Source organism: Dermacentor variabilis, chromosome 5, assembly GCF_050947875.1.
Source record: "Dermacentor variabilis isolate Ectoservices chromosome 5, ASM5094787v1, whole genome shotgun sequence".
Lineage (NCBI taxonomy): Eukaryota > Metazoa > Arthropoda > Arachnida > Ixodida > Ixodidae > Dermacentor > Dermacentor variabilis.
In genome coordinates, this window is record NC_134572.1 from 53,329,636 (window position 1) to 53,350,977 (window position 21,342).

General features: G+C 47.3%; 2 protein-coding genes across 7 annotated transcripts in view; one reads left to right on the plus strand and one right to left on the minus strand.

The window, feature by feature from the left end:
• The window catches only part of LOC142582610 (ATP-binding cassette sub-family G member 1-like), a 35,378-nt gene extending 33,795 nt beyond the window's left edge, over positions 1 to 1,583 (minus strand). Inside the window, exon 1 of the mRNA XM_075692498.1 lies at positions 1,367 to 1,583. The gene's annotated coding sequence lies outside the window, so the exon portion shown is untranslated. The remainder of the gene's footprint in view (positions 1 to 1,366) is intronic.
• LOC142582612 (uncharacterized) overlaps positions 1 to 21,342 on the plus strand; it is a 156,092-nt gene that overhangs the window by 99,799 nt on the left and 34,951 nt on the right. The gene's annotated exons all lie outside the window — the stretch shown is intronic.

Sequence of the window (21,342 nt, forward strand, 5' to 3'; positions counted from 1 at the left end):
TGTAAATCTTCGTTTATCTGCTCCAGCTTTATATGAGGTTCGCGCTATCATAAATATATGAGGGCCAATCAGAAACTCTGTGTGCCTATTTTTATTAGCCAAAATAAGGTGCATATAGGTAACCACAAATATACGTGTTGTTCTATGTACTTTAAACTATTTTACCATATAGTCCCCACACAGGTTCAGACATTTGTCCTATCACAGCACTAAATTTGAGATGCTCCTTTCGTCAGTCACCGACTCAGGCTGCCTCCCCGAACGTTCATTGGCATGCAAGCCTTTACGGCTTTTTGTGAACTCACAACACCACCACCTTACACTTCTTAAAGCGAGACACCTTTCTCCATACGTGGGCTGAATTTCCCCGTGGATTTTGATGGGTGTTCGTCCCTTGCTCCACAGAAAGTAAATCGCACTTCGTTGCTCGCATGCCATGGACGTGTGAAGCACAACCGCCATCTTCAACAACTAACAGCAGCGCTGTGCCAAGGAGCTACCGGCAGATAAGGCCGGGCCGGTCCAAGAAAGGTCCACCGCTAGGAATGTATATGTTGACTTCGCATTTACAGCCGTATTTTAGCGAAAGAAATAGGGGAAATGACTTTCTGATTCGTCCTCGTACTATAGGCACTTGACGTGCCTATCTTCCTCGTACGATAGGCACTTGAGCACGTGCTTCCAGATAACTAAGGCGATGAGCAAAACGTGAAGAAGGTGAATGCAGGAGCCAACGTTTCGATATGCTTTCCTCGCCACAGTATATACTGTGGCGAGGAAAGCATACGTCGCCTTGAAGAAGACAAGTCCACTTGTCGAAACGTTGGCTCCTGCTTTCACCTTGTTCATATTTTGCTACTTTGGCGAGGAAAGCATACGTCGACTTGAACTTGAAGAAGACAAGTCCACTTGTCGAAACGTTGGCTCCTGCATTCACCTTGTTCACGTTTTGCCCATCGTCTTGAATTTCCATCTCCCGCATTCCCCGTCTTTTCTTCAGATAACTAAGGGTACGCTAATACCCTCTTTTTGTTATAATAACGTTCTTTGAGCAATATCTAAGACTTTTGCGATATGAAACCAAAATTGACCAAATAATGTTGTGCCGTCCAAATTAATGAAGTAACAAGGTTTGTTAAATAGAAGAAAAAAAATTGCTTATAATGGTCATCAATATATTTGGGCATGGCAAGAAGAGCGTGACTTCTTTTAAAAGCCGAAACACGAAAATACGTATTGTTCGTAGAGATTAAAGTGGAACTCTGAACAATGACAGTTTGCCAACTGCAGCCATACTATTCTAAGCACACGTGAGCTGAAACTGTTTGCGGAAAAAAGAAAAAGAAGAAACGATGACTAAGCTTACCCCTTGATATCCACTATTCAATCTGGATCACTGGAAGCCAACGCAAACTGCTAGGAATTTTAGTACTAGACCGCTACTTTGAGGGGATCGCCATGCAGTTTCAAGGGGGCACGGGCGTTCACAAGGATTTGCTCAGCATCACTGACAAAGCTACGAGGAGCTCACGCACGCTGACGGCGTCATCGCGTCCCTCTTCCACTTTATTTCGTTCCTCCACAAGAGCAATTGTTTGCTTTCCGACGGGCTCAACTGACTGCGAAGGCCGGAGCACAGCGGAAGACGGCGAGCGAGTTACCGGGCGCGGAGAGGGAGAGTTCGTTCAAGCAACAAAGACGACAGAAGCGACTTCGCACAGCTGCCGGGGCCCGGAGGCGAATAACGAAACACTAGCGGTTCGCGGGCGTCCCGGATGACGCAGAGAGCCTCCGAGGTCTCGACGGCGGTGGCGGGGTCCCTTGTCGGCAGCTGTAACAACACAATTAGAGCCCCGGATGCTCGCAGCTGTGCTGTCGGTGTAGCGCGGGAAGTCCGAAAGCGTTTGGACTTTAGGCAGCGCTACCGCTCGACAGCTTGTCATTTCCGGCGACGACGAGGGCGACAGTTATCATAAGTGGCAGTTGCCATCTCGAAAGGGGCCGTATGGTGATTTATAGGCCTCTGTGCGCCCCTTGTCCAATTACACACAGCGTTCTAGTAGAGCTCCTACCATGGTAGCGGGATGTAGACGATAGCTGCCGCCTGGCACCTGCTGGTAAATAAGGCGCAAGCGCGCTCCCCGGCCAAATGCTGGGCCAATAGGGGACCTCAGCGCTTGGAAAGGACAGATATCCGATGGGGGATTGCTGGAATGAGACCGTCAGACATCTTTTTCTCGTTTTTTTAAACGCGGAGCATTTCTAGGCGAACATTTGCACTTTGGCAGTATCTATCTATATAGGGAAACTGACCTTTGCAACGTTTAACACCCGAATTCTCTACATTGAAGCTAGCCTAACAGGACTCTTTGAGGAACTGTCAGGCATTGTTTGGGATATCAGTGGGCTTAGTGAGGTTAGAAGAACTGGTGAGGCTTATACAGTGCTGGCAAATAAATGGCCACGTCCTCTGCTATATAGAAAACTTCCAGATAAGAAGCAGTAGGGGGTAGGATTCCTAATCCATAAGGACTTAGCGGGTAATGTTAACGAATTCTACAGCATTCATGAGAGCATAGCCGTAGTCGTAATAAAGCTTAATAATAGGTATAGATTAAAAGTAGTGCAAGCCTATGCTCCAACCTCCAGTCGTGATGATGATGAAATTGATCTTTTTATGCAGATGTTGAATTAGGGATAATAAAAGTACAAACTCGGTATACTATAGTAATGGGCGACTTCAATGCAAAAGCGGGAGAAAAGCAGGCTGGTCAACAAGCAATTGGCAATTACGGCGTCGATTCTAAGAACACGAGAGGAAAGATGTTGGCAGAATTCGCGGAAGGAGGTGAGATGCTGGTAGAATCCGCAGAAAGAAATAAGCTGCGAATAATGAGCACTTTCTCCAGGAATCGTAGCAAACACAAAGTGGGCCTGGGAAAGCCCCTAATGGTGAAACAACAAATGAAATTGATTTCACACTTTCTGCCGATCACAGCACAGTGCAGAGTGTAGAAGCGTTAGGTAGGGTGAAGTGCAGTGATCATAGGTGAGTGTGGGCTATGATTCACCTCAATTTGAAGAAAGAAAGAGTAAAATTAGTCAAGAAGAAACAGTAGTACGGTAGCTAGCTGGGCGAGTCCATACAACTTCGTCCTTGTTATAAGTGTTCGTTGTAAGTAATATTAATGAACAAGAAACAGGGCAACCTAGACGCTGTAAGGGTAACAACAGACCAATTCAGGATGGCACTTGCAAGCAAATATGCAGCCTTAGGACAGAGAGAAGATGACACAGAGGTTATGATTGAAACCCTAACTAAGCTGGTTTCAGAAGCAGCATTGAAGTGGGAGGTAAGGCACCAATGCAACCAGTAGGTAAGCTCTCCCAAGTAACAAATGACTTAAATAGAAACTACGAAGAATGAAAGTGTCCAACTCAATAGATCAGATAGAATTCGCGGAACTGTCAAAACTGATCAACAAGGAGGAAATACGGGATATTCAAAATTATAACGTGAGAAAGAATAAGGAAGCAGTAAAAAATCGACGCAGCATGAAATCAATGAGGAGGAAACTTGGCACAGGACAAACCAAGATGTATGCACTGGAAGATAATCAGCGTAATATCATCAGCAATCTCGAAGATATAGTAAAAGTAGCGGAAAAATTCTATTCTGACCTGTACAGTACCCAGAGCAGCCACGATACCTCCATTCAAAGTAGCAATGAACAAATTACCTAGGCTCCTTTTATAACTAGCGAGGAAGTTAGAAGGGCCTTGCAAGATATGAAGCGGGGAAAAGTGGCAGGAGAAGATGGAATACCCGTCAATTTAATCAAAGATGGACGAGACATAATGCTTCAATCTACTTCAAGGGTCTGAGAGAACTGGAAGGATGCCAACATTATACTAATCCACAAAATAGGAGACGATAAAGAATTGAAAAATTATAGGCCCGTTAGCTTACTTCCAATATTATATAAAATATTCACCGAAATAATTTCCGATAGGATAAGGGCGACACTAGAATTTAGTCAACCAAGGGAACAGGCAGGTTTCACGAAGGGATACTCTACAATGGATCACATCCATGTCATCAATTAGGTGATCGAGAAATCCGCAGAGTACAATAAACCTCTCTACATGACTTTCGTAGACTACAAAAAGGCATTTGATTCAGAAGAGATACCAGCACTCATAGAGACATTGCGTAATCAAGGAGTACAGGTCGTTTACGTAAATATCTTGCAAAATATCTACAGAGATTCCACAGTCACCTTAATTCTCCATAAGGAATGTGGGAAGATGCCTATAAAGGCGTCAAACAAGGAGACACAATCTCTCCAATGCTATTTACTGCGTACTTGGAAGAAACATTCAAGCTATTAAACTGGGAAGGCTTAGGAGTGAGGATAAACGGCGAAGATCTCAGCAACCTTCGATTTTCAGATGACATTGTCCTGTTCAGCAACACTGGGGACGAGTTACAACAAATGATTGAGGACCTTAACAGAGAGAGTGTAAGAGTGGGGTTGAAGATTAATATGCAGAAGACAAAGATAATGATCAGTAGCGAGGCAAGGGAACAAGAGTTCAGGAACACCAGCCAGCCTCAAGAATTTGTGGAGTATGTTTACTTAGGTCAGTTACTCAAAGGGGACCCTGATCGTGAGAAGGAAATTTGTAGAAGAATATAAATGGGTTGGAACGCCTACGGCAGACATTGTCAGATCCTGGCTGGAAACTTACCATTATCATTGAAAAGAAAGGTGTACGATCAATGCATTCTACCGGTGCTAACATATGGGGCAAAAACTTGGAGACTTACAAAGAAGCTCGAAAACAAGTTAATGACCGCGCAAGAAGCGATGGAACAGAATGGGTGCCAAGAGATGGGAAGTGCAGTCGGGGACGGCAGAAGACTAGATGGGGTGATGAAATTAAGAAATTCGCAGGTGCTAGTTTGAATCGGTTGGCCCAGGACAGGGCTAATTGGAGATTGCATGGAGAGTTTTGTCCTGCAGTGGACATACAATAGGCTTGTGATGATGTTAACGAGCACGATGAGGACCTATCTACCTTGCCGCCCATGTCTTGGTGCTGTCGGGGTCGTTTCGATAAGTTGGTATGTACCACAATTGGCATAGTATGGCAAGAGTGATGATAAACATGATTGGCCATGACATTAATATCATAACGTGTGTCATGTAGGTCATGAAGCAGCTGCCTATGTCTTGGTACTCTCATTGTCCTTTAACTTGCAGGGTACCACAATTGGCATAGTATGACAAGATTGTATGATGAATATAAATGCTCGGTCGTAACATGAATATCATGACATGTGTGTCATATTCGTCATTAAACCGCTGCCTAGGTCTTGGGGCTGCCATGGTCGTTTAGTTAACTTGGTGTGTACCAAAACTGGCATAGTGTCACGTAGTAGCGACGGTGAATAATACAGCGGTAAAACTGTGAATGACGAAACTAACTTTCGGTTGGGCGAATCTGTGCCCACAAAAGCAAGTTGCACTCACAGTACAGCAATAGCGGTGAACACGGAAAGTGCGTCGGTTTTTATGCATGAGTCATCGAGGGTTCCCGAATAATCACTGGTGCCCGCGTGTCTTCCAGAAAGTTCTACGAAATTCGCGCCGCACATACAAGCAATCAGATTACACAAGGTCCAGTGACAACAGACGGCGGATAGAACCCTCGATAACATTCGAAAAACTTCCGATACATGCAGGCGCGTCCTGCGCTGGGCGATAACATTTCCTAGACGGGGAAACGCGGTCACCCAATAAAGATAAACAAGTACATATAGTACGACAAGAGTGTATGGCGAACAGAAATGATAGGTTATGTCATGTAGATCATAAAAAAGTGGTTTACGTCTCGGTATGTACCAAAATGTAAGAAGGGGGTTGAAGAATAATATGCAGAAGAAAAAGATAATGATGAATAGCCGGGCAAAGGAACAAGAGTTCACGATCGCCAATCAGCCTCTAGAGTCTGTGAAGGAGTACGTTTACCTAGGTCAATTAATCACGGGAAACCCCAATCATGAGAAGGAAATTCATAGAAGAATAAAAATAGGTTGGATCGCATACGCCAGACATTCTCAGCTCGTGACTGGATACTTTCCACTATCATTAAAAAGGAAGGTGTCAATCAGTGCATTTTACCGCTGTTGACGTATGGGGCAGAGACTTGGAGACTGACTAAAAAGCTTGAGAAAAGTTAAGAAGCCGCGAAGAGCGGTGGAACGAAGATTGCTAGGCATAACGTTAGGAGAGAGAAAGTGGTTTGGATCAGAGAGCAAACTGGTATAGACGATATTCGAATTGACATTAAGAGAAAGAAATGGGGCTGGGCAGGTCCTATTGTGTGCCGGTGAGATAATCGTTGGACCATTAGGTTTATGGAATGGGTACCAAGAAATGGGAAACGTAGTCGAGGACGGCAGAATAAAGGTGGAACGATGACATTGGGAAATTCGCGGGCGCTAGTTGAAGTCGGTTGGCGCAGGACAGGGGTAACTGGAGATTGCAGGCCTTCGTTCTGCAGTGCACATAAAATCTGCTGCTGCGGATGATGGTGATGATGCTTGTGATGATGATGATGATGATGATGATGATGATGATGTTGATGTACCAAAGTTGGCATAGTATGACAAACATAACCTATAGGCCATGACATGAATGCAGTGACATGTGTGTAATGTAGGTAACGAAACAGCCGTCTACGTCTTGGTGCATTTCTAGTCATTTGGTTAACATGGTAGGCTCCCTGCACGCTGCCTCGCATAACATCGGTTCCCGCAGGGCGTGGGATCTGCCGGTTTTTTTTTGTCAATCCCCACAGACATTCCAACATTAGAGTTTGTCGGGAAAGCGTTGACAGCTTCAAGGATTCTTTCCCGGGCTCGACGAAGCCTGTGTAGCACCTGCGTACCACGTAACGGCTGGATCACGTTTCGAGTAGCCAGTTTTCGGGCTGTAACTGTTCGAAACTGCTCTGTGAAAGCCCAAAGCGGTGTTTAAAAGGCGTCTGCAAGGCGCACACCACAGAGGAAAAGCCGGGTGCCCCAGGCAAAGGTCCCGTCTGTGCCCGTCTTTAGCGGTTAAGTCACGAATTAACCACTTCAAGCCCCCGAGGTGGATTCCCTAAGCACTAGACAACAGCTGCGGATGTAGATACTCCGGCTTATACTAAATAGAGCAAGAGAATTGGTACATTAAAGTATTTGTGACTGAGAGGAATTGTTGCTCCTTGTGCAAAGTCTGGACAGATTGTTCGAAATAAGCGTATGCAGCGAAAGGGCTTCAACATTACCTTATTATTAGCTGTCCATGTTTCCAACCATTCTATTTTAGTATAGTAGCAAAAATGACGAAGCAGGAGTTCTGTGAAATGGGACGTAAAGCTGACCACAAATCAGGTAGTTCACTGGAACTTGATGCTGAAGTATGCCTGAGTACTTTTCGTTTACAAGTAAAGTTAATGCGTCCGTACATCACTGTTTTCGCTGAAAACTTTGGAAATAGACGAAGTGATCATACTGTGGTCTGCTGGCAGACGAAACAACACGTCTTAATTTTTCTCGTACGACCTCTGTTCTCTTTCTTGAAATTTGGTTTCTTTATCTAAAGGTCATCGCCACATGAACTGGTCCCACTGTGTGGTCTGTGTTTATACGTTGCATCCTCGGACTCGGGTCAATTTCCTACAGTAATGTTGAGGGCAAGGGCTGTGATATCTGCGGTTGTAACGTGACTTTCGGTCACCTCATTTGTATCTTTGGCCAGGGCGGCAACTGCTGCTATCACGGAAAAATAAGTGCTGATTTGCTGGCCACAATGTTGGTGTGCGGGGAAAGCCACTAATTACCGGGTTTCCTTTCTCACGTCGTGCTTGTACATCGCATTCATCTGTTGACGAGGGCTTGGTCCGTCTTATTTGGTTTTCAAACAACTTGAAAGGCAAATGTGCAAAATCATTGCAAGCACAGGTCAGGAAACACATTACGACTGGGAGAAGTCCTTGAACCACTCCTGTGTGAACTCGAAAACTCTGGGTTTCAAGCTCACACAGGCGGTTCGAATGTGACTTCGGCATTGGCCACTAAAAAAGCTGCGCAAGTCTACTGCAGTTCATCTAACGGCAAACGCTTACAACCGTAGGTAGCCTAACCTGGATGGATGCTGCAGGATGGATGCCGCAGGATAGATGCAGGATCCTGCATAATGGATGGATGCTATGGGCGCACCTTTTGAAACGGGCTTGGAACGGCGGCTGCTGCAGGAAGGAACTAGAGCACTGCACGCGTCTGATTTTTGGCCCGCGCCTGACCCAGGCCCACTTTATGAAGTCGGAGCCCTGCCGGGTCCTGTGTCACCAAGCTGGGCCCGACCCGCGTTCGTGTGACTAAGCCCAAGCCCGGGTGTTGATTACCAAGTCCGGGCCCAGCTTGGGCCTGGGTGTTCATTACTAAGCTTAGCCTGGACCTGCGTGTGCATGACGAGGCCCTGTCTGTAAATAAATATGTATATTTCTGGGGGTCTATTAGCTGGAGTGTATAAGAAATAAAAGACCGAAATATTTGTCTCTCCTACGGAATATCAGTGATCTGGTCCATTGCCTGTGCTGGTATTTTTCCGCTCGTGAGCATGCATTAACCTTAATCGTACGATTTGCTCCTATGAGATCCTTTATCACGCAAATATACGTATATATATGTATATATATGTATATACAAACAGGCGAATCTATGAGCATACAGCATAACATGAGCGCACCAGCTGAAAGAGACGTCCCTAGCGTTAGCGCCAAAATAATATAATAGTGTCGAGAGTTGTAATAGTGGAATCGCAAAAGTGCTAACAGGGAAATAGTTTGAAGAGCGGCTTTTTGTATACACTTATTTTTACTTACGTTAAAGCAATGTTCGTAGTTCTGGATACTTTATCTGTACTTTCTATTTTCTTCGCTGAGGTATACTATGAGCCATCTTGTAGCGACCGTCCATCACTATACATTGTCCCCGCTTCTGGGAAGTCCATTTTACCTGGCCTTGCCTCTACGCGGGGGTCGTTGCCCCCTGCTCTTTTTTGGAAGTGAGGTGGCCGCCCGACTGGGGCGTCACCACAGCAACTCGGCAAACCTGCTTTTACTTTAGAATAAAGCCTGTCGACTTTCCCTTCTCAAACTGTTAAAGCGTGTATTACTTACCTCTGCTAAACCCAGCTCCCAACAAGTGGTGACCCAGCCCATTGACATTTCTTTTTCGAACACTAGCCATGGATGACGCTTCTCTTACTTCTGCTAACAAAAACGACGCCACTATTACGTCTTCTGTCATCGCCGCAGAGCTTCAGAGCTCTAGCTTTTGAGCCAAGAATCCTCTAGTTTGGTTTATGCAAGTAGAGGTCCGTTTTCAACTCCGGCGCCTCACTGCACAGACAGCAAGTTAACGCACGTCGTCACCACCACCCTCCGACATCGCCGATGCAATAGACTACTTGCTAGCGAGTAGACCTTCAGCCAAAGCATACGACGACCCGGAACGCACGGCCCTGCAGGGCATAGAGCCATCGCAACAGTGTAGGCTTCAACAGCTCCTCTCCGAGGAACTCGGCGACCAATGACCGTTACAACTCCTGCGCCGGTTGCGTCAGTTGCTGGGAGGCGATTCCGTAAACTTGAACCAGCTTCTAATTTTGCACGAGCTGTTCTTGCGTCGCCTCCTACAGTCCGCACGCATGGTGCTGACGGGTTCCAATGAGACGCGTCTCGATCGGCTAGCTGTACTCGCTGACCACATCTGTCGCTGCTCGTGCATATACGTATGCGGCATAGCTACTTATCGCTGCTGCGAGAGTCTCAGAGCCAGGAGACCGGCTCTCGTGCCTGAAGGAAACAGTCGAGCACCTTACCAGTGCACTAGAGAAGCTCACTACTGGTGGCAACACTGGCGACGAACTTCAGCACTACCATTAGTCTTCACAGTTTCGCAGTGGCCCTAGAGACTCGCAGCGGCAGTTGGGCTGGTAACACCGTCGCTTTTGCGAACAAGCAAGTCACTGCACCGAGCCCTGTTCGTGGGCGGGAAATGCACCGGCCAGTCGCTAATGGCGGCATGCGACATCAGCCCTCGCGCAAGTCACCTATTCTTCGTCGTCGACCGCAAGATCGGCGCCGGCCTCCTATATAGTCGACACCGGAGTCGAGCTGTCCATCGTTCCTGCCATGGTCGTAGATCGCCAACGTGGCAAGTCCACACCCAGGCTCCACGCCGTGAACAACATTGCCATCGCGTAGTATGGGTCCTGTCACTAATGCTAGACATAGGACTCCGGCGTTTGCACAGATGGGTGTTTGTGATCGCCGACGTCAGCTTTGCCATACTGGGAGCGGGCTTCCTCAGCCATTTCAACCTAGATGTGGGTGTTTGCGATCGGCGCCTAAAGGATAACGTCCCATCCCTCGATGTACTTGGCCAGCAGTCCAACTTCACCTCATCTGCCATCCTTACGTTCCGGCTGGTCTCAACGTAGGACATCATTCTTGCAAAGTATCCGCAACTCACGAAGCCTCGAAATGATGCCCTGCCCTTGAAACACAAGGTGACGCCTCATATCACCACCACCGACCCCCCTGTCGCCGCGCAGCCACGGAGGCTCACTGGACAGAGGTTGGAAGACGCCCATCGCGAGTTCGAACACATGCTTCAACTCGGCGCTATTTGTCCTTCCTCCAGCAATTGGTCTTCACCTCTCCATCTGATTCCAAAGCAGGACAGTGGCAGCTGGCGGCTTTGTGGTAATTACCGAGCTCTGAATGTCGTGCCTACTCTGGAATAATATCCACTTCTCCGCATAAATGACTTCGGCGCTCATCTCACAGGAACCACAATATACAGCAAGATCTATTTAATGAACCCCTACCACCAAATTCCTGCCGTACCCAGCGTAATTCCGAAGATAGCAATCATTGCTCCATTTAGCCTACTTGAGTTGGTCCATATGCCTTACGGTTTGAAGAATGCGGCGCAAACATTTCAAACGTTCATGGACGAGGTTACGCACGGACTCCCGTTCATTTTAGTCTCCCTTGACGACATTCTCATTGCAAGTCTCACAGACGAATAGAACAAAGAGCAACTTCGCCTTCTATATGAGCGAGTGGATGAACACAGCCTGGTCCTAAAGCCACAGAAATGCATTTTCGGAGCTGAAGCCGTGGATTTTTTCAGCCATCGGATTTCGTCCCAAGGCATCCAGCCCCTGGAATCACGGGTGCGGGAAATAAAGAACTTCCCCTCTCCAACCTCCTTCCGAAAGTTGGCCGAGTTTCTGGGGCTCGTAAATTTTCACAGGCGCTCCATATCATTCTGAGCGCAAGTTCTTCAGCTGCTTAGCGACCTAAGACGTCGCGACTGCAAAAAACCACCTACTTCCTAATGGTCCTCGGAGCACGGACACTCCTTCCAGGAAGCCAAAACGTGGGTGGCCACTGCAGTGTTGCTGATTCATCCGTTGCCCGACGCGCCAACTAGCCTGATGGTAGAAGCATCGACCACTGCAGCGGGTGCAGTACTGCAGCAGCACGATGACACGGACTGGAGGCCGCTGGGCTTCTTCTCAAAGCACCTAAAATCTACAGCTTCCAACAAGATCTTTGCGCATGTAAGTTCAGCTTGGCACGGAACGCCTTGGACCATGCAATTCATATCCATGGTCCGTGTGCTCGAAGGCCCCACTCAGGCCTTTTAATTTGCGGGCCCGTGACTTCAAGCCAAAGCCTGGCCTGGGCCCGCGGCCTCATGCCCGAACCCGGACCGGGGCTGCCGAAGAACGTTTCGGACGACCCGACACGGCCCGCTAGCGGGCTCGGGCTCGGGCTCGGGCTTTCGGGTTGGGTCGGGCCCGTGCAGTGCTCTAGCAGCAACTGTGGCTCATAACGTGCGATGGTAGTCAGAGGGGTCGTGCTTGCGCTTAGAAGGTCCACCAACCTTTCATGTGCTAAAAAGCGCGCTTAGAGGGTCCCGCCTTTATTTCATATGTTAGCGTATCACATAGCCGCTTTATTTATTGATGTAGAAGCTGTTTCAGTTTGCTTTAATTGCTTGTGAGGCATAAAAGTTGCCTTCCCAGTTCCGTGTTCTAAACGTTTCAAATAATATATGGAACGTTCTTACTGTGCGTTCTACTTACGTTCTGCCAACTGTCCGTTGCGGTTTATTGGCGGGGGCAGCCACTTCGCCAAGGTACTAGGTCCAGTGGCTTTTTGTGGCTGCTCACTTCTTTCACGGAGAGAAAATAAAGCATTGAAAGCATCTGGCCATACCTGGTCCAGCTTTAGCGGTAAAGGTACTAAACTTCGACTGCTCCAAGGAGTTTAGGTTCTTTCATTAGGGCCCCGCTGGGTTCAAGAGGAGAAGTTTCCACGCGTTTTCTCGCTAGAGTGTTCTGTACGACTCAACTTGAGCAACGCAGCGGGGTAGCCTTTTGGAGCGTGCGCTTCATGCTACTTGCTCTCTCCTTAAAATCCCTCAGTCACTTTTGCTTTCGAGTAAAGGCTATCCAAACAGAACTGCCTCTGGTTAGACCTCTTGCTGGCTCTCTTCTCTTAGTATATGGCCCCCTGAGCTGCTCCCTCTTTCTCGGAATATGCCACGCTCTGAGCGACTGAGATGCTCGATGTCACTTACATTTACTAGGAACGCACGCTGGTCATTACTCATCGAAACAGAAACGCGCAATGAACAGTTAATCGTGACAATTGAGTAAAAGAAGAATAAAGCCTTACCAAACTGCCAGTAATTTGCACCAAAGCGAGACGGATCTACCATAAAATGGGCCATCTGTACAAAGCAGAAGGGATGGCGCCGTTAATAAAGAGGTGCAGGTTCTTCTGCAGGCCCTGGCTCTTAATTAGTAGCAGCAGTAACGACGCACTGAAGCGTGTGACCGGTAGCGGGCAGTGATGCGTTGCGTTTACAAATAGTACAAACGAAGCGTGGCTCTGTTTACTCAACGTAGTTTTTGTTTACGCACCAGTGCGGTGGCATGCAAATGCTGTTGCCACCGCGAGGTTGCGTGGTTACTACGACAAATGGAAACGGAAAATGGGCCATATATCAAGAGTGAAAAGCATAAATCTAACATACACTGCACTGACACACGTGACTGAAACAGTGAACATTTCTGTCACCCCCTTTACGTTCGGCAAAATATAGACTGAGGTTCTTGCCTGGCCTTGAAGAGCCGGGAACAGAAACAATCGTTTGTTATAGTTCTAGTGGAATATCAGGACGTGTTCAGTACAATTCCTTTTCTTAATGTATGTGTAAGCAACGTAGTTATTAGGGAGGCAGTGAGAGAGAGAGAGAGAGGAAAAGCAGAGAGGTTAACCAGGAGCAGGTATCAGGTTTGCTTCCCTGGTCATCGGTTGGGAAAAGAAGAGGCTAAAAAGAAGGAAAGAGACAGAAAAAAAGGAAGTACTGTATCTGTTTATTGAGTCCGGTGAATCTCAATAAGCACAAAAATGTGCAGCCTTCCGATAGAACATACAGTCACATCTATATTGCATATTATCTCTTCTGACATAGGTTGGTCGTTGAACCTGTTGAGCACAGCGTCAAGTGATCATCTATGTGGACAATACTGCAGATACTGGCACAGCATATGGCTTATTTGTCACGGCTGCATGTGGTGTCGGCCATTACTATGCAGAAGGCGTAGGCATTCGTGAATGCTACGTCAAACTGTAACCTACATAGAAGGGTAACGTCTCCTCGGAACTGTCTGCCAGTGTCCAGAGGCTTAAGTTGGGGTCCAGGGAATGCAGCCGAGGCACGCCTGAAATTGGGCGCTTTCGAACCAGACAGCTTGCATTCGCGTGCAAGTATGCTGTAGTTTTTTTAAACATCCGCTCTTGAAAGCAGAATTGATTAGTAGTATTGGTAGTAGTATTGGTAGTAGTAGTAGTAGTACTAGTTTCAAACATACTACTACTACTACTACTATTACTACTACTACTACTACTACACTTCTACTTAAACAACAACAAAACAGACGAATATGACACTAATAATTAGAAGAAACCCTTTCATAGCACTAGGAGATGAAGGACGACGCAGCAGAAGATATACTAACGTGGGTAAGAGCTTCGGTTAAACCTTCATTGGTTTCTATGGATTTTTGGTTTGCTAATGCGACTGCAAAATCTACGCTCACGAGCGCCTTTACGTCTCAACCATATCGGAATGCGGTCACAGCTGCTGAAGACAGACGCTGAGAGCCAACAGAGAAGGTGCTGTGCAGGGCGATATAAGGTGCCATGAGAGCCCTCGCCCACTCAGTTTTGCCACTGATGACGAAAACACGCAAGGGTTCTCGGTGACAACAATCAACCAAATTGTTGTAAATGGTCAAAATGCGGTTAATTTCTACTTAAGAAAATCGAACCATTTATAGCTCTCAAGGGCCTGACACGGGCTGACATGAGTGGGAAATATGTTGATGACTGCATGTTTACAAGATCTCTGAGAGTAGAGTAGTGATGTTTTAAAGAACGATGTTATTGCCTGATTGATTTGTAGCGATTTAACGCCTGTCTAAAACATACAAAGAAAAAAATCAAGGAGGTGTAATGAAGGATGTACTGGATGGTTCCAGATGATCTTTTACCTTAGGTGTCCCACCGCATCCGTACAGAACGGCACTTAAGCTTTCTTCTTTAGCTTTTCTTATTAAGCCTCCGTAGATATAGGGCCTGGGGTGAATTAACGATATTGTGCTCAGCAGCATACCTTTCTATAGCCACTAATCAGGGGTGTTTGTGAGGCATGTACGTAGCAACTTAATTTTCCAAATAATTTATTGTTACAAATTTCTATGTGTTATTCAAGGAATGCGACGCTTCATGAAATGTATCTGTTGCATTTACCTGTAAGCGACGTCTGTTAAAGTGTTTTCGCCCTTCCTGTCATGTCTTCTGGTGTCCTCGTTTAAAACTAACGGACTCGCCGTCCCGGCCCAGTGAAGGTGAACGTCCAGCGAAGCTCTTGCAAACGACCACTACAACTTCTGAGGGGGTATCTAATGATTTATTGCTTTAGAGTAATTTTAGTAATCGTAATTTAGAGTAATGGGAGTAATGGTAATTTTGACCGCGCGCCGCCGCCAATAGCAGTGCTGCAACAACGTTGAAATCAGTTGCTAGGCTTCATTATACACGAAAGGCTAGGGACGTCACTCCACACGTCGCAAGCTACCGCCGCCGCGGCAGCTTGCGCAGCAGTAATCTTTACCGAGCAACGTATGCGGGGAGTGCTACTACGCTTCGCATTGTTATCAGGAGCGCCTTATCATCAATTATGTGGTTCGTATGCTTGTTTTGTGTTTGTTCTTTATTGAAACGTATGCTGTTCTGTATGTTGTATACGTGATTCCCAAGAATGTACGTGCTGTTCGCTCGACTTTGCTGAGTGCTTGAAGCCTCTGCCTTACGGGGATAGGAGCCGCTGCTCCTGTCTCTGTCCTGCTGCCGGAATCGGCTCCCATTTTTGCTAAAAAATGCGGACATGAAAACTGCCAACTTGAAAGTTTTTGTTCCATCATTCTAGAAACCGTTCGCGCTAACGCAACTACCGTCATATACAGGAAACATTTTAAGTTTCCCGGTAATCCTTGGGCAACGAAAGTAATCCTTGGGCAACTGACTAGTACCAGAAAAAAAAGAAAACCTATGCAAAAAGACTAAAAAGAAAGCCTTTAACAATGTACGTTTAGCGGCACGTTATCAAAATTATTGTAACATTCTGCATAACTTGCTAAAGAAGTCTAAACGACAGACTACGAAAATGAATTTGCAAAGCACGAGAAAAATACCAAAAAAACAATGACAACTTCTTAATGCGTTCAGAATTTACCTAAGTCCGGTAATACTCTTGACAATAAATTACAGCAACAAAATTCTTTTTGATTCCTCTAGCATAGAAAACAGTTTCAGCGACTACTTCTATTACATATGCAGCAGTAGTCATACGACCGATACTTATCCTATTTATTGCTGCAATCATTCTTTTTTCCTTTTTGTGCTAACTGGAGATGAAGTATGCTCCGTGATATTAGCTCTAATGCATACTAATCCTGTCTTATATAACATTTCCGTATTTCATCTAAAACTTGTTGGACCACTTATTTCTGATACACTTCGTATTATAATTAAAAATATTTTTCAATGTGGTATTTTTCTCACTAAGGGTTAAGATTATTCCTGCACATAGGAAAGGTGATAAAACGGAGGTGTTTAACTATCGTCCTATTTCTATTCTCTCTTCGATTCGTAAAGTCGTTGAGAAGTTATTCTGTAAGCGTGTAAATCTTTACTTAAGAAATTTTATATGCTGCAATCTTCTCAATTTGGTTTTCGAGCTGGCAGTTCGACTAACTTAGCTTTAATATCCCTAACCGACTACATTCGTTACTCGATTGACATGGATAACTGCGTTAGTTCGGTATTCTTGGACTTCACTGAGGCTTCTGATAGAATTATTCATAACGTACTTTTTACTAAGCTAGAAGCCCTGGTAATTACTGGTCTAGTACTAAAACTTCTAAAAAGTTACCAGGATGATAGAGAAAAGTTTTTTCTGGAGGTGCTTATTTTGATACTAAACTTGTTAATCAACCTATACCACAAGGCTCCATACTAGGTCCCTCCATTTATATTGTCACGCGCCAAAGCAATAAGGAACAGTACCAGCAGCCAGACACGAAAAATGCCAGACACGAAGGGACGGTTCTCCAGCTGGCGCGGGATCATTGCCTTCGTCGTCTTCTTTGCCGTTTTAGCTGGGCACGCAATGCTGGCCGCTTGCTGGCTCAAAACACCAGGTGGCATTATTTCCCCTCCCAATGAAGCATCGACTCGATGCTCAAACACAAGACGTACACGGAAAGTACACAAGTTAGGTAAGACACAAAAAAAAAAGGAAAGGCGCTAGCACACATACGGACATGCACACGAGGCAAAAGATGTGTTCTGTGGTCGGGAACAAAAAAAAAAGTTTCGCAGTTCTTTGGAGGACGACGCGACGACAGTGAAACAAAAAAAGTTTTTCGCCAGTACACTGAACTTAACCGAGTAAAATACGGCTTGAGGCGGACGACATGTACAGCCTCTGCGCGTGGTAAACGGCACTTGGGCAATGGCAGGTCTCCGTCTGGAATCACTTCATAGTTCCCGTCGCTTACACACCTTAGTACTATGCATGGTCCGAAGTACTTGCTCTGGAGTTTCTCACTCAGGCCACGTCGTTTAATGGGGGTCCAAACACAAACTTGGTCACCAGGCTCATAGGTAACTTGTCGATGGTGGAGATTGTATGTTATTGCATCTGTACACTGCTGCTGTCTTATGTGCACACGGGCCAGTTGACGTGCTTCCTCGGCGTGCTGAATGTACTCCTCGATGTTAGGAGCCAACTGGTCGAGCTGATCGATGTCTTCATACTGTATCATGGCGTCTAGCATAGTTTGAACATCTCGCCCATAAACGAGGCGAAACGTCGTGAATCGTGTACTTTCCTGCGTGACAGTGTTGTACGCAAACGTTACGTACGGCAGGATTTAGTCCCGCGTTTTGTGCTGCACGTCCATGTACGTAGAGATCATGCCTGCCAATGTTTCGTTTAGTCTTTCTGTCAAGCCGTTAGTATGAGGGTGGGCTGCAGTGGCCTTTCGATGACACGTGTAACTGAAGATGAAGTTGTCGTCCAGAAGCTTCACCGTAAATGCCGGCCCTCGGTCAGTGATGATGAATGACAGTGCGCCATACCGAAGCACAATGTGATGCATAAAAAACTGGGCAACTTCAGATGCTTTCCCGCGTGGTAGTACCTTCCTTGTCAGCGTAACACGTCAAGTAATCAGCCGCGACAATGGTCCATTTGTTGCCGGATGAAGACAAGGGAAATTGTCCAAGGTGGTCCATTCCAACTTGATCAAACGGCGTACGAGGGGACTCGATGGGTTGTAGAACGCCTACAGGCTTGAAGGGTAGTGACTTGCGGCACTGGCATTCACGGCATCCCTTCACGTAGCGTTTGACGCAAGCTGTCAGTCTAGGCCAGTAGTACAGTTGTACCCTGTCCAGAGTCCTTGAGTAACCCAAGTGACCAGATGTCGGCTCGTTGTGGCAGGCTACTAGGATGTCGTCGCGAAGGCCTTGAGGCACGACTAAAAGATGTGGTTTGTCGGCGGCACCTGTGTTTCTTTTGTATAAGATGCCCTCTCGTAGGCAAAATGACGACAACCGTCACGAAATAGGGCCAGGAATAGACGCGATGCCGCCTTCTAAGTGATCGATGATGGGCCTTAAGTCAGCGTCCGATCGCTGTTTAGCGAGAAGATCCGGCCCGCTGAGGGCTCCTAGGAAGGCGCTGTCGTCTTCTTCGTCAGGATTCTGAGATTCAACCGGTGCTCGTGATAACGTGCCAGCATCTTCATGTTTTCTGCCTGACTTGTATACGATAGTGATGTTAAATTCCTGGAGTCGCAGACTCCAACGTGCGAATCGTCCAGAAGGGTCTAAGAAGTTGGTCAACCAGCACAAAGCGTGATGATCGGTCACAACTTTAAATGACCGCCCGTAGAGATACTGCCTAAACTTTGTAGTAGCCCAATAAACCGCGAGGCGCTCCTTCTCTGTGGTGGAATAATTTGACTTGGCGCGTGACAGAGTGCGGCTCGCGTAGGCAATAACTCGTTCAGTCCCGTCTTGCCGTTGCACTAGGATAGCTCCGAGACCGATATTTCTGGCGTCAGTGCGTACTTCTGTGTCAGCATCCTCATCAAAATTACCGAGGACGGGAGGAGAAGACAACCGACTTTGTAGCTCCAGAAAGGCGGTCTGTTCATCAGTCCAGAGGAATGGCGCGTCGTCACGCGTAAGGCGAAATAGCGGCTCTGCAATCTTCGAAAAATGTTCAATGAAGCGTCGATAATATGCACACAATCCCAAAAATCGTCAGACACTTTTTTTGTCCGTTGGAGCGGGAAAAGCAGCTACGGCAGCAGTCCTCTCGGGATCGGGCTGAAGACCTGCCACGCTCACGACGTGACCAAGGAACTTCAGTTCCTCGTAACCGAAATGGCATTTCTCTGGCTTGAGTGTAAGGTCAGCCGATCGAATGGCTTCGAGTACATTTCGAAGGCGTCGAAGGTGCTCGTCAAAAGTTTCCGAAAAGACAACGACATCATCGAGATAGACGAGGCAGCTTTTCCATTTGAGGTCAGCGAGAACGGTATCCATCATTCGCTGGAATGTGGCAAAGCGCAACAGAGGCCGAATGTGAGTACTCTAAATTCGTAAAGGCCGTCCGGAGTAATGAAATCAGTTTTCTGGTAGTCCCGCTCATCTACTTCAATTTGCCAGTAGACAGTTTTCAGATCGATAGAGGAGAAATACTTCGCACGCCTCAGCCTGTCCAGAGAATCGTCGACACGAGGCAACGGGTACACGTCTTTCTTTGTGACATTGTTTAGCTTTCGGGAGTCAACACAAAACCAAAGCGTGCCATCTTTCTTTTTAACACGAACGACTGGCGATGACCAGGGACTGCACGAAGGCTGCATTACGCCACCTTGAAGCATTTCCTTCACCTGCGTTTGAATAGCATAACGTTCGGTCGGGGAAACACGATGAGGCTGTTGCCGTATGGGGGGGGGGGGGGGGGCACGTCGTCATAGGTGATGATACGGTGTTTCGTAATCGATTTTTGACGTATCTTCGACGACAAGAACAAATCAAGATTGAAACTCGAGCAACAGCGCGCGCAGGGGTTGTTTGTTCTCTTTAGGAAGCGTTGGACGAATGTTGACGTTGCGTAGAGGTGCTTCAGTAGTGCCGATTGCCCCGGAAACAAAACACTCAGTGACATCGGCGATCGGGTCGGCGTAGGTGATGACAGTACCGGGGAAAAGGTGCTGGTGTTCATAGCTGTAGTTCATGAGAAGAACCTCACAGTGGCCATCATGTAGCTCAATAAGGCTTCTTGCTATGCAAACACCTTGAGAAAGCAGGAGAGAGCGATTTCTTTCTGCGACCGCTTCACAATGTAAGAGTCTGTCACATGCCACTTGAACCACGACACTTGCACGCGGTGGTAACGTCGCAGCGTCGTCGATGACACGAAGAGATGCTCGAGGGTGGATGGTGTCGGTCGTCGCTGCGGTGCTCCTTGTCGAGAAAGTGACGAGGCGTTGTCGAATGTCCATGATAGCTCCGTGCTCCCCGAGAAAGTACATGCCGATGATTAGGTCTCGAGAACACTGAGGGAAAATGCTCAAGCTGGCAATAAACGTAGAGCCGCGAATCTGTATTCGTGCCGTGCACATGCCAAGTGGTGTTACGATGCGCCCGCCAGCTGTACGAACTGACGTTTGATTCCAAGGCGCCATCACTTTCTTCAGAAGGGTGGCCAGTCTTTCGCTTATTATAGAATAATTTGCTCCAGTGTCCACAAAAGCAGTCAATTTACGACCGTCGATCAGTACAGGAATGTCCCAGGAAATTGTTCCGTAATCAGCAGGTACTGTCGTCGTCGATGTATCGTCGGTCCGCGTACACCTCAATGGGGGTCATTGAGCACGTCCAGACAGAGCGGCCTCGCCCCCGAAGGCTGCTGAGGTTAGTTTTCCCGGCGCGGGCTGGGCGACCGACTCTGGACCACACTCGAATACGTACAGCGAGTCGGAGAAAACCGCGGCGGCGAAGGGGAGCGTGACTGGTGTCGAGCTGATTGGGATTCGCGCTGCTGGGCAACGTATTTTTCGATTTCACGAGGTCGCTGGCCGAACCTAGGTCGTGCTGAGTTTGCTGAGAATCCGCGTAGTCTGACCTCTCGATAGGAACACTGTCGGTAGACATGCCCAGCTTCGCCACATTGAAAGCAAAGGGGACGGCGATCAGGTGCCCACCACACGTCTGATTTTCTTGGGACCTGTCGGGGGTCCTGGCAATACGAGGCCACTTGGACGGAGTGTAGCATTGCCGAGCACGCGGTGCGAAGCGGGGAGGGGGGCAGGTTGCCTCAAAGCTTGCGAATATGACATACGGGGGCTGTCAGTTCTTAGCGGTCTAGCTTCTGTGTTGAAGGGTGGCTCTCTTAGCGCATGCTGGACTTCGTCACGGAGAACGCTGGACAAGGTGCTGAGCATCGGCTGTGAGGGTACCGACAATTTCTGGGGTTCTTCGCGAATTACGGAACGACTGAGCTCTCGAAAGAAATCGACGTGGCCCCCGAGAGCTCCGAAGAAGTTCGTAGGT